The sequence below is a fragment of the Crocuta crocuta genome, unplaced genomic scaffold (assembly GCF_008692635.1).
Source record: "Crocuta crocuta isolate KB4526 unplaced genomic scaffold, BGI_CrCroc_1.0 scaffold24, whole genome shotgun sequence".
Lineage (NCBI taxonomy): Eukaryota > Metazoa > Chordata > Mammalia > Carnivora > Hyaenidae > Crocuta > Crocuta crocuta.
This window is the reverse complement of record NW_027530974.1, coordinates 12,990,858-13,004,578: the sequence shown is the minus strand read 5'-3', so window position 1 is coordinate 13,004,578 and position 13,721 is coordinate 12,990,858.

The window sequence follows — 13,721 nt, the reverse complement described above, 5'->3', positions numbered from 1 at the left end:
GGTGGGGGTTGGGGGGTAGGGGGTGGCGGGGGAGGCACAGAGTTGGATATGTCTTAGTCTGCTCAGGCGGTCACAACAAAGTAGCACAGACTGGGGCACTTAAACAAGAGAGGTTTGCTGCTCATGGGTCTGGAGCCTGGAAGTCCAAGATCAAGGTGCCAGCAGATCTGGGTTCTGGTGAGGGCTTTCTTGTTGGTTTGTAGATGGCTGTCTTTCGTTGGTGGCAGAGGGGATGGTGTGGCAGGGAGGGAGGGTAAAGAATCCGTCGTCTTCATATAAAACTATGAATCCATCATGAAGGTCCTCCTCTCATTAACTAACCTAGAGCTAAGCACCCCCCCTAAATTTCCACCTCCAAATACCACCACACTGAGGGTTAGGGCTACAACATCTGAATTTGGGGGGACGCGGGTGGGCATTCAGCTCATTTTGCCCTGGTAGCCTGGGAGGTTCTCAGTGCCCAGACTGCTAGTAGCTGCTTCTGCTCAGTAAGGTCCAGCCTCAGGAAGCCCCCGGCCTTGAGGAGCCCCCTTCTTGGTGGGGTCAGTACCCCCTTGGGCAGGGTGAGGCTCATGTGAGGGAGGTTGGAAGAACTTTCTAAGAAATCTAACTCAAAAGCTCTATTGTACTACAAAAGTGTCCTGGCCTTTGATTTTGAGCCAGACAGCAGATATTGAAGCTTTCTAGCTGGCCACCTCTTCCCCAGCTGCCCCACCGTCCAAATCATGCTTATACTTGCACACTTAAAATTTAAAAAAAAATCTTTATTTAGTTTTGGCAGAGACAGAAAGACAGAGTCTGAGCGAGGGAGGAACAGAGAGAGAGGGAGACACAGAATCCGAAGCAGGCTCCAGGCTCTGAGCTGTCAGCACAGAGCCCGACGTGGGGCTCAAACTCACCAACAGCAAGTTCATGACCTGAGCTGAAGTCAGACGCTTAACCACCTGGGCCACCCAGGCACCCCTCTACTTACACATGTTTTTAAATGAAGCTTTTTAACAATATTAACTTAATAGTTCGATGTCACATCTAATTATGATACAAGGTAATACGGATTTAAAATTTTCGTATCATTTCTGTTTTGAAAATTCAACTTTAATTTCATCACATTATTTACCTTGACACCATATGGAAAACTTACCTATCCATTTAAGCAAATCCCTATTTCTCTTTTATATCTTTTACTCCTACCCCTTTACCTGGAGGTAGAAGGCATTGTGTGGAATTAGTTACTCCTTCACAAGAGCCGTTTTGTGGTAAATGATTTCAGTTTCCATCCCCTTTAGCACTATATTTGGAAACAAAAAACTGAACTGTGCTTCTAGATGGTGCTGCTTCCTGTACCCTTGAGTTTTGCAGAGGAGAAGGGAGGAGGGAGGGAGAGAAGATCAGCAGCTGGGATCAGACAGGGAGCACGGGATGGCAGTGATGGAGTTCGTATGGCTCCTTTGGTGGCTTGAGCTCCGTGGCAGCCAGCACACCATCAGCTTGATTACCTCTCCATGCAGGGAGCTCACCTCTCAGAGGCTGGCTAAGGTGAGCAGTGGAGAAAGGCAGGGACAGCTCATTTTTTTAGCAACTGTAAAGAAAAAACTGTCTCTTTGCTTTTGTTTTTTGCTCTTTCCTCCTTTTGTCCTTGGATTCATCTAGAAGCTTCAGGCTGTTTATAACGGAGGGTCCACAGTAACCTCATTCTGTGTCCCAGGAGCTTGAACTTGAGGAGCTGAACCTCACCATTTCAAAAGACACAGTGGCCCTGTGCTCTATTTATGGAGGTCTATGCAATAGGCAGTGGTCTTTATGATATTGAGCCCCCATTTTCTTTAAGCAGATATAAAGAGTTGTAGTTTTTGAAAACAAATTTAATTAACCCCCTTTTCTTTGGGGGTGTCCTTTTTTTCCCTTCAAAAGTCATTCATCACCCCTGTCTATTTATAATGGGTTTTTTACACAGAGGTGGGTAGAGAATTGTTTCCTTCAGCCCTGCCGGGCTCCGCGGTGAAAGAGGTAGTAAAAGGAAGCCTTCTTCTGTCTCCATATTCACACTGGTAGAAGGAAAGTGCCGAATTATCCTGCAGAATGTTTTAAGACCTGATTTGACCCCAAATGGTACTGTCAGAAGAAACAGATGGGAACATAAAAGATGGCCTTTTTAAAAAAAATCCTTTCTCCTACAAGAAGCTTCCACAGAAGACGGTCCCTTGGTTCCCATGGAAGAGGCGAGTCCGGGGAAAGCCCCACCCACCTCATGGGTGTAAGCAGCCTGGTGGAGGACCAGATATATGGCCTGATCGCTGCATTGTAATTGGTCTTGAAAACACATTTGCACAATGGCAGTGAGCCAACACCTCCCTTCCCTGGGTTGCCTTCTATTTCATGGGGCTGATTCCTCATTTAAAGTAGCTTTCCTCCCTGTGTCCCCCAAACTTCCCAAGAGACAAAATATCCCAAGTCTTTAGGACTGGGTCCCAACTGCAATTGACCTGCTCATTATGACAAGAAGACCAAAGTTCAGGTTTGCTGATTTTATAGCAAGAACTGACCCATGACTTACTTGCGTTGCCCAGAGTCAGCTCAAATACGAAACAGGTTGGAACATTGTCAGATTTTCAGTGTCACGGTGCTGGATTCAAAGTCCAACAAAAGTAGAGAAAAGCATCTTTTGAAGGCAGAGGAAATATACGCAGGCACGAACGTGTGTGTTCCTTATCTGGTGGTTTCATCACAATGAGCGAAGTGGTCACTTGGGAGTTTTGCTTTGATCCTGAAAACCTTTCATTCTCCAACACCACTCCCCTGCCCCCAGCTGGAGCATTTCCAAGCCAGAGGCCAAGCTTAACATCTCTTTGTGTGACAAGGGAGGCTTGCTTTCAGTCTTGGTGGCCGAGATCATTGTGCTGGCAGAGGTGTGACATGGTGTAAATGTCACAGGGGCATGGAAGTGTTTCATGGTGGTGGTGGTGGTGGTGGTGGTGTGTGTGTGTGTGTGTGTGTATTGTGCATAGAAAGAAGGGAAGGCAACGCAATTCAGATTCTCCAGAGTAGATATTTTGGCCTTGGTTTTAGATTTTGAATGACGAAGAGTTGCATACGGCTCTACATATGAACGTGATTCGCAAAATCTGCAGATTAAATAAAATCTGTGACTGGTGGGGAGTGCTTTATACACGCTGCACATTGGCAGTGTCTATTCATAGGACGCACATTCTAGAATTTGTTCTCTCTCTTTTTCTGAGCTTGCTCATTCTACTTTTATGTGTACTTGTCTTCTCCTTGGTCTTCCTTCAGAAATCTTATTCTGAGCAGCCTAACTGGAGATGTGTAAAGCAGGGTCATTCTTAAGACCCTATCTGTTTAGATCAAAGGGCAAGGCTATTCCCCGATGTTGGCCAAGGGATTATTGAACAAGAAACCCTTGTCAGTATCAATGTGACACATGGGATGACATCAGACTTGGGAAACATAAGCATATAAGTCAATATTCCCTCACCAGCTTCAAAGTTGGAAATGCTTTCATGGAAGATGCTTCTTATTCTAACTTGCCTGTTATTCCCCGATCACATCTGACATCTGAACATTGTCCCCTGCTAATTTTTTTTATCGTGATCTTGCCGTGAGGGTGTTCATTGGAAACCTTGACTGCAAAGTTGCCTTTTCTAAGCCATGGAGTCACCTGTGTCTCCCAGATTTGTTCCATCCCAATCTCCCCTTTCCAGCAAGGCATGGAAAATTTGCCTTGCTACAGAATTTGCCAAAGTTCAAGATATTTAAATCCTTCCTGCTGTTGATACTTTTCTGATTGAGGAGAGGCTGGAAATATTGGAAATCGACATCCCTCTGGAGTTTGCAAAACCCAACCTCTTATAGGAATTGTTGTGAATTTGTCACAGATGACAATCGGCCCGAAGACTGATTCTCTACTGCTATGGAGTGCACGGTTTAAAACAGATGTGTGCCTTCCCCATGATTAACCCAGGATGCGTTTTAGCATTTAACTTACCATTTAGCACTTATTTTATTCAATCTTCAAAACCTCTGACTTGTCTTCCTCCCCGGGCCTGAAAGAAAGTTTGTGACTGAGGGAGGCACCCTTATGAAGAAGCATTTCCCATGTTCTTTCTAGATGTTGTTGCTTCTCAAACTTTAATGTAATGTGCATGTGAATTGATCCATCATCAGGACATCTTGTTAAAATGCAAGCTGGGATCCCTTCGGTAGAGGGGTGAGTCCACGATTCAGGTGATGCCCGCGAGACCTTCGTGATGGGATCTCACTTCCTCCTGGGCAGTGGAGGGGAGGGATGCCCATCCCCAGCCCAGAAGTTCTGGAAAATTCCTTCTGACTGCTCCCAGGCTGCCAGCATTTTGCTCACTTGCAAGCCTTCTTCAAAAGTGTTTAGAACAAATTAAATAATGCTGTGCTCTTCCAGGAGACAGCATGTGGGAGACAGGATAGAGACAGGTTACAGAAGAGAATGGGATCAGACAGATACAGAGAAAGATAAAGACAGATAGGGGCAGACAGAGAGTCCCTCCCATAATGTCTGTCACTCTCTATCTCTTCCATTCTTTCCTCTCTGTTTCAATTTCTCCCCCCGCCCCATCTTGTTTCCCTCACTGCTTTCTGTCTGTTGCAAGATAATAGAATCAGTCCACTCGAGTTCCGAGGCAAATGGGGGCCTGTAAGGAAAGTAGACTGCTCTAGAAGCCGGTAAAGCACCACCTGAGCCCCAGCTCTGCCACTGGGCATAGCTGGGCCAGTAACTCAGGATTTCTGGGCCTCAGTTTCCTTTTCTGTAACACGAACAAGTTGGGCTAGATGGTCTCTTGGACCCTTTCCAAGCTCTGCAATGCCGTGACTTACAATCCATGTCAATATGTTTATCTGTTACTTGGGGCAAATCTGTTCAGCTTTCAATATGAATAAGTGAACTGTAATGTTGCCAGGGTTACCAGAGTGCATAATTCTTATTTCTATAGAGGCTGTCTGAAGGAGCCACCGTCTGGATTTCTGGAAAGCTGTAGGGCTTTCACATCCTTTGTGGTTCCTGCAGTTTTACAAGATTACCATTATTATTATTCTTACCATCTGAGGGGCGGGTTCTTACCTTCTATTTCCCAGAGTCAGAAAACTCACCTGTAAGCCTTTAAAGCTTGACACTGTGAAAGATAACTGTTTGGTAAATAATGGGGCAGGGGTGGGGCAGGGAAGAAGAGATAGGGGTCTGTTGATGAAGGTGATAGAATGTGATGGAGGAAAGGGTGGGTGACCCTTTATCCTTCTTTTCTTTTCCCTTTAGGATGTTTGATTTACAAGGGTAATGACCAAGAAGTAATCAGATACAAAAAACCAAGCAGAAGGGAAAACAGGAAGAAAGTGCTCAGCATTGCTGAGGATAAGACCTGTCCTCAGCTCGGGGGGTGACTGTGGCAGCCACACCCGGGTGTAAAAACAGCAGTCCGTCATTTCCAAGAATAGCTTTTACTGCCTTGTGTTTCTGTTCTGGGTTCCGAATCTACAGAGAAAATGAAACCCGTTGGGATAGAAGTTGAGGTTATTTTGGACTATTTGATAATGACGCAGAGAATAGGGTACACCCAGGGTAAGTAGGTGTGTTTTGGAGATTGCTTCTTAGGGATGGGTGACCAATGCTCACGGACAGTCTTCATGGGTCTAGTATTGTCAGAGTCCCTTAGCTACTAAAAGACCCTTCACTGAGCTGGTCCCAGTAAGGAATATGTCAGAGATACAAGAGGGCTACAACTCATTGCCTTTTGAAGTCCCAACAGCTGCCTAACAAAGATGGCGCCCCCTATTGATTATGCAGAGCATTCCCTGGAGTAGAGGTAGCAAACTCATCACTCGCCTTGGCTGGACTTTAACCTTGATCCTTGTACCTCAAGTTGCATTCACGCAGAAGCAGCTGGCCAAGCTAAACATGCCAGTTGGGAAATTAGTTTCCCAGAACTGGTACTTCGGAGAATTTCAAGTACGTTCATGGAGGTAGGAGGTGTAGGTACAGCAGAAGTGAGGGGAGAACGGTTCTCAGGGAGAGTTGGAGCAGCTCTATTGTGTTTCTCATATTTATTTTTCCAGGAGATAAGAGGGTTTTCTCTGAGATCTCCTAAGCCAGTTGGCCTTGCCGAGAATGCTTCTAATGATCACCGACTTCTCCTTCGGATGGAGGCTGTGTTTATTCATCTGATAACTCATTTTTCCAAGGGGAAGACTTGGAATCTGTTCGTAAAAGGCACTGTCCTGATTCAGTTTGTTGCCCTTCCATTTTTTCTACCATCTCTTTAATGGAACGTTGTGTTGCTGTTTGTTCAATACTGGGACCCTCAACGGAAAAGCAAACGGCAAGGTAGTACTGCTACCCTCTCCCTGCTTTGAGCATAGTCTTACTGCTTTGCTTACCACACCCCCTTACTGGTGTGCTTGCCCTCACCCTTGTCCCGTTCCAAATCAGTCTCCTCTGTGCAGCCAGAGAGACTGTTTGAATTGCAAATCAGAGTGTGTCACCCTCTGTTATAATTGCTCTAATGGCTTCTCATTGCAAGTTAAAAATTCTTAATATTATAAATACCTATGAATCCATTGGCCACAAGAACTGGAACATTAACGAGAACATTTGTCTACTTATGCACTGAGCCCCATCCCACGACGCTGCCAAACTCACTATTCTGAGCCTTGTATTTAATTTTCCTTGCTTTATTTCAATATGGTTTTATTATATAAACGTATTCCTAAAAAGCGTCCTATTAAATTTCAGTTACCTTAAGCGTTATGAAAAGGTTATCATTCTGTGTGTCATCTTCTGCGACTTGCTTTTTTCCATTGAATAGTAGACGGTTGAGATACATCCATAGTGTGGCATGTAGCTGTGGTGGACGTGTTTTAATTACTGTGTAACATTCCACTTTGTGAATACGCCATAATTGATCTATTCTCCAGTGGGTGTCTTGGGTTGCTTCCAGAGTTTTGCTAAGGGGACAGTGTTGCTGAGAACACGCTTATACAACTGCTCCCCCCCCTTTTTTTTTTAAATTTACTTTGAAAGAGAGAAAGAGAGAGAGAGCACTGGGGAGAGGCAGAGTAAGAGACAGAGAATCCCGGCAGGCCCCAACTGCCAGCACAGGGCTCAATGCAGGGCTCAAACTCACGAACCGCAAGATCATGACCAGAGGCGAAATCAAGAGTTGGCCACTTACCCAACTGAGCCACCCAGGTGCCCCTGTATAACTTCTCTTAAGGACAGAATTCTTCAGAATTTCTTCAGAGCCTGAGAGGCTCTGCATGGCTTAGCCCCAGCTGTACTCTGTCCCCTTGCCCCGCTGCTCTCTCACCTCACATTCTGTGCTTCTGCTGCTCTATCCCAGGCGCGAAGGGTGGAAGAAAGAAAGCAAGAAGAGTGTGCATAAGAACTGGATATAGGTGGCCTTTCTCTTCCCTCTTGCCAATTTCACCATTTCCTGCAAATCCCCAATTGTTAATCTAACTTGGGCATATCTTCCTTGATATCGTGAAACAGGAGATCAATTCACTGGTGATGTGGGTTGATAGCTCCCTGAACCTCCTGCGGAGAACCCTTGGCCCGGTTATCATTTGTAGCACGCCGCGTTTGCATGACTCCACGTAACACCTGCTCGCCACTGGACCCTGAACTCTGAGAGCAGAACTGCCTGCTGTCGTTCACAGTCGTACCTCCAGGACCTGGCATGGCGCCTGGCACAAAACAGGACCTCCATATATATTCTCAAGTGAAGAGAGCAGTGATTCCCAAAGCTTTAGGAGAGTGATCGGAGATCATGGAGCGAGACTCAGTGTGCTTCTTCCTTAGTCTTCTAGAGCAGGAGTTGCCATACTTTTTTGTAAAGGGGCAGATAGCCGACATTTTAGACTTTGCAGGCCATGTGGACTCTGACCTTACTTAATGTGGCTGCCGTCTCATGAAAACAGCTGTAGTTAATATGTAAGTGAATGAACACAGCTGCGTTTCAATAAAACTTTATCTATAAACACCGAGACTTGAGCTTCACATAATTTTAATTTTCATGTGTCATGAAGGGTGGTTGTGTGTTACAAAATATGATTCCCTTGATTTTTTTCCCCCAACCATTAAAAGATATGAGAACCATTCTTAGCTTGTGGGCTGTATAAAAGCAGGTCATGGGCAAAGACACTTTCTTTTTCTTTCCTTCTTCCTTCCTTCCTTCTCTCCTTCCCTCCTTCTTTCTTTCTTTCTTCCCCCCTTCCTTCCTTCCTTCCTTCCTTCCTTCCTTCCTTCCTTCCTTCCTTCCTTCCTTCCTTCCTTCCTTCCTTTCTTTCTTTTACTATCCTTGGATATTAAGATGCACTTAAAAGTGCATCTTATTACTGTCATGTCATGACTCCAAGTTGTGTGATAAAAACACTGCACACACACTCACCTTGCTGTCGCTGTCCTGGCCATTTCATTTGGCAGGAGTGAGAGACTGACCGCTGCAACTCACTGACACTTTGACATATCAAGGTCCTGGCCAGGCCAGCGTAACACGATCTGTCTACCTTTGCACGGGTGTAGGCGTGGGTCAACTGACATTACCATGAAGCCAGAAAAACAAAGCAAAACAAAACAAACAAAGGCTTCTGCTTTGCAATGTTTGTTAATATAAAGCCGTGTTGACACACTTTTTAATCTGTCAGCAGACAAAACCTGGAAGGTAGCCCACTCTGTTGGTGCATTGACTTGTTTTTGTTCACTGAAATGGAAATATTAATTTATTGGAAGCGATGTGTATCAGGACAGCTTTGAAAAGGAGGTGGTAATGTGCGGCCCTGGCATGCACCGTCACGGACAGGAGGGAGAAATGAAGCAATGAGGAGGTAGCACCATTGACCTCTCATGGCCCGACCCACTGAAGGTGCCGGTATCTTGTGTTGACTTACAGCGTGGAAATTGTCCTCACCATATACCCCTACGGGTGGAAAGGCATTTGAAAGATGATCCAGTTCTGCCCTGTGTACTCAGAACCCGTCCAAGTCATTTTCTGGTCTCTACCTGAAGTCTGATGGTCTTTAGGTTCCAGGTTACCACTCTTGGTGGACTGTGTCCAGATAGCTTTCGCTCACGGAGCAGATGTTCCCCAGGTGAGTGTCAGCCCACTTCCTCATGCAGTTCCGTGAGAGGCCACACCTGGCTACATGCCGTATCTACCTGACTACAAGTACCAGGACCGCTTCCAAACCAGCCTCGTATCTTGCCTGAATTCCTGTGCTAACTGGTGTCCTTGCTTCTACTCTTGCCCCAAATAACTCACTTTCCATACAGACTGGCTTTTGAAAGCAGAAATCAGATCATATCATGCCCTTACTTAAAATCCTCCACAGGGTTACAGCAAATCAAATCAAATCAAGTCAAATCAAATCCAAATTTCTTAACCTATGTTATGGGTTGAATTGTGTCCTCCCCAAATGATGTTGAAGTCCTAGGTATAGCTGCGCATGTGAACTTATTTGGAATCAGCGTCTTTGTAAATGATCAAGATGCGGTTAGTGGGGGTGGGGGGCAAATCCAATATGACTGCTATCCTTATAAAAGAGAAATTTGGGTAAGAGACAGCTATGCATGGAGGGAAGACAAGGTGAAGACATTGGGAGCAAGCATGTCCTCAACAAGCCAAGGAAAGCCTGAGGCCACCAGAAGCAGGAGAAAAGCCTGGAATGGTTTCTCCCTCACAGCCCCCAAGGGGAACCAAACCCTGCTGACACCTTGATCTTGGATTTGCAGCCTCCAAAACTGTGAGAGAATAACTTTCTGTTCTTTAAACAGGAAATTACTACGCCTGATTGCAAAGCTCCTTGGATATTCTCACTGCTGACCCACTGTGCGTTAACACTTCTCGACTGGGGCTGGGGGAGGGGTTTTTGGTAGTTAGAACCAGGTGCTTTACTGACATTTAATGGGAAGAGGGGCCAGGGATGCTAGAAATCCCTAAACACAGGGAAGAATCCCACACAATATTGCCACGCATGACCCCACAGAGAATTACTGCAGCACATTGGCTTTCATTCACTTATGTAAAACTTTCTCCTTCCCCAACAGCCCGGGACCTTTGCACGAGCTGTTCACGCTGCTTGGAAGGCTCCCTACCTGCTCTTCATGTGGTTGAGATCTCAACTTAGATGTAATCTTCTCAGATAGACTTTCCAGACTGTACACTATCCACTTGTCCGCTCAATTTCATCAGTCTGTGAAAAATACTGCCTAGACAGCACGATCACTATTTGATTTTTTTTAGAAAACCTATGAAATTATTTGTCTCCTCCCACTTGAATATAAACTTCGTGAGAACGAGGACCGTGTTCATCCGCCCAGGATCTACAGCAGAGCCTGGCACATAGATGGTGCTCACATATAAATGTTGGTTGAATGAATCAGTCATGAGCCCTGAAGCTGGAAATCTATGAAAACCTGGGGGTCAGAGGAAGGGAAAGGAAGGGATGGAGAAAGAATAGGGTGGGGTAGAGGGTGGGCTTGGCAAAGTGTGGTGGGAGAGGTGAGAAGGCATTGGTAGGGTACAGAATTTACAGCCGCTAGACTTTCCAAAATGTTCTCAGGCCATGGAACAAGAGTGCACAGATTCCTGGAAGAGCCTTTGGTGATACAACATTGTTTCTTCATACAGGAAAGAATAAGCTTATGGAATTCATTATCCTCAGAATGATAGAGCCTGGAAAATAGAATCCGCTCCTCTACAGTTTAAGAGGAGCTCATGGGTGATGGTTGAAATGTTGCCTTTTAATGGGTTATTAGGGTAATTGAGAGCCAGGTGGCAAAAACCCAACTACAAAGTTGGCAGTGGGAACGAAAGGTCCACCATCCATGGAATGCCCTTTCGTGTCTCTGTGAGAGCCAGAACCGGGCTGAAGGGGATGTAGACTTCCCCAGTGTGGCCATCTTTGCTTTTTAGAGGCTCGTCTCTTCCTTGAAAAGGTATACAATATTCAACGAGCTTCTACAAGGACCTTGAAATGGAGTCATTTCAAAGGACATTCAGTCATGAAAACACTGTTATGTTTTTCAAGCCAGTTGCGGCCTTTACGTTTCCCTTGGAAGTCCTCTGTTTTACGTAGTTTGCTTTATATCAAGTTTCATTTTCCATCTTGCTGCACACTCAGAACTTTGGAGGCGAGAGACACGTTCTCAACAGGGTGAGAGATGGCCTGTGTTGTAACTCTATCTCTGCTGCTAATTTGCTGGGTGACCTTTAGTGTTTTACTTAACCTTGGAAGGGCCTCAATTATTCTATAGAAAATTCGACGGAATACATTACACCACAGGGGACTGGTGTGGTGAAAGAATGCAATAATATATGTGAAAGCACATTGAGGAACTTTCTGTCTTGCCTTCCTGTTCCTTCATTTTGTTATTTCAACTCTTGCCCGAGACCCTTCCCTCCCAGGTGGCCCTCACCTTTCTTGTCACCTTTCACTCACACAGACATCCCAAACTTCGGTCAATCATGTCCCCAATTCACAATTTGTGATATGTTTGAGTACTATCATTTGCTTAATATTGTCTTTAAATAGGCTGGCTCACTTTTTAATTTAAAATGGTTCACTTGGAAAGGAAAAAAATGGGGGCACTTGGATGGCTCAGTCAGTTGAGTGTCTGGCTCATGATTTTAGCTCAGGTCATGAGCTCATGGGTTTATGAGATTGAGCCTCACATGGGGCAGAGCCTGCTTAGAATTCTCTCTCTCTCTCTCTCTCTCTCCCTCTGCCCCTTCCCCGCTCATGCCCCCCCCGTCAAAATAAAGAAATAAACATTTTTAATTAAAAAAAAGAAAAGGAAAAAATGTGCATCTGTATATATAGCGACAACCAGCAGGAGTTTCGTCAAGCATATTATCTCCAGCACACGTTGTATCTGCACATGTTCATTACAGTTAAAAGAATAAAAACATTTGAGGAGTCCTGGCTTAAGTACCCCTTCCTCAATCACACCTCCAGTGCATCCCCTACCCCACCTAAGTCCGTCACCCTGTCTCATACATTTGTTTCTTCTTCTGTGACACTCTTTCCTCCCTCAGGTAATTCCCACCTCACATGTACCTCCTCTGCTAGACTGTAAGCTCCATGTGGGCAGGAGCAGTGTTTCCACATCCAGCCTCTAGCATCATACCCAGTACATAAAAGGCATTCAGAAACATTTTGTGCAATTAGATAAAAAGTTCATCTAGGTACTGACCCAACAGTATCTCGAGACCACTAGTGGAAAGTGGCAATGCATACCAAAAAGAGAACATTCAATGCACGGCACGTTCTCTTTCTTCTATCCCTGTGCTTCCTGATCTGGGAATCCTAGGGGTACCTGGGAGCAGCCCGGTCACAGTTAACTCGTAGGAAGCTCTGGGATATGTAGTTAGGAGTCTAGACACTTCCTCTCTTGGTCCAAGTTTTAAGAATTGATGTGTGCAGGGTAAAGAGCTGAGGGCTATGGAATTCTCAAAGCTATGAGTTCTTGGAATGTGTAAGTAACGGGTAATTGGCAACTTACTTTTCTATCCCCACAGACTTCTTCCCATATAAAGTATATTCCCACAGAAAGTGTTTTGCTGTTGATGATCGTGCCTGGGCAGTGCTTAAATCTCCAAGGAAGCCCCGGAGGAGGCCCTAAACCTTATTTGTACCTGTTGTTCCCTCGACCTCCCACATCTGGATCTGTTCTCAGTTTCCACTAAGTTTCTTAACGTCTGAGCAAGAGATCATGCAGACATTGTAGACGTCTTGGCAGGTGTGTGGTTCCACATGGGTACTGAGTCCTTGACAGTGGTTTTCTAGAAAAAAGATGTGCTCCTTATCTATTTGCTAATTCCTTCCACATATCACAAGACTTTTCTGTAAATTCCCATCCGTCTTGACAAAGTTATCTTGTAGACTTAGGTAGTGATTTTGATGGCTGCACAGAGCTGTTTGTCTTGTTCAGAACTAAATTAATAACACCATGATGGCACCTACTTTAGCACCAAACTTCTTAAACTCTCCTAATATACTAATCAGCATGTCAGGGAAATATTTTTTTTCTGGATAAAGACAAGCCTGGTGAAATGGATTAGACATTCACATGGCATTGCATAATTCAGCATGCTGGTGCGGCGCATACAATTTGCATTAATAGCCCTCTCTGGAAGCTGCTGCTCATAGGTTTCTCTCATTAGGTCGAATATCGAAGATTCCAGACTGTCAATCAATTACAGTAATTTCCTTTTCCATATTTATTCCATCACTATCATTGACAGCTACCATTAAGTGACATTAATACAATACAATATTGTCTTGCATTTCTACGGAGCATCTCAGGGTGCCGAACAGTTCCACTCCAGCCAAGAAATCACATTATAAAGGAAAAAGTACCCTCATTCTTGAGGTAGAAAATAGGCTACCAACTCTTGGATGCAGTGAGAGTTGCCCAGAATCTCTGGAGATGGGTGTTTATTTTTTGTTGTCTGAAAATACCGAATGCTGGGACTCTGGTGAGTGGGGTGCCTCAGTGGGCAGTGATGACTTTCCAGGGAGCACACTTCCCTACATCCTCGGTCTCCTCTCAACCTTGATTTAGGATGCCAGAGGAGACCCTTGTGGAGGAATGCAGTTTCTTAGATGGGCAGCACTTCCTGTGTGCTACTCTTTTGCAATACTCTCTGCCTCCGTACCTCCCTGCCTAGCCACCTTGTACC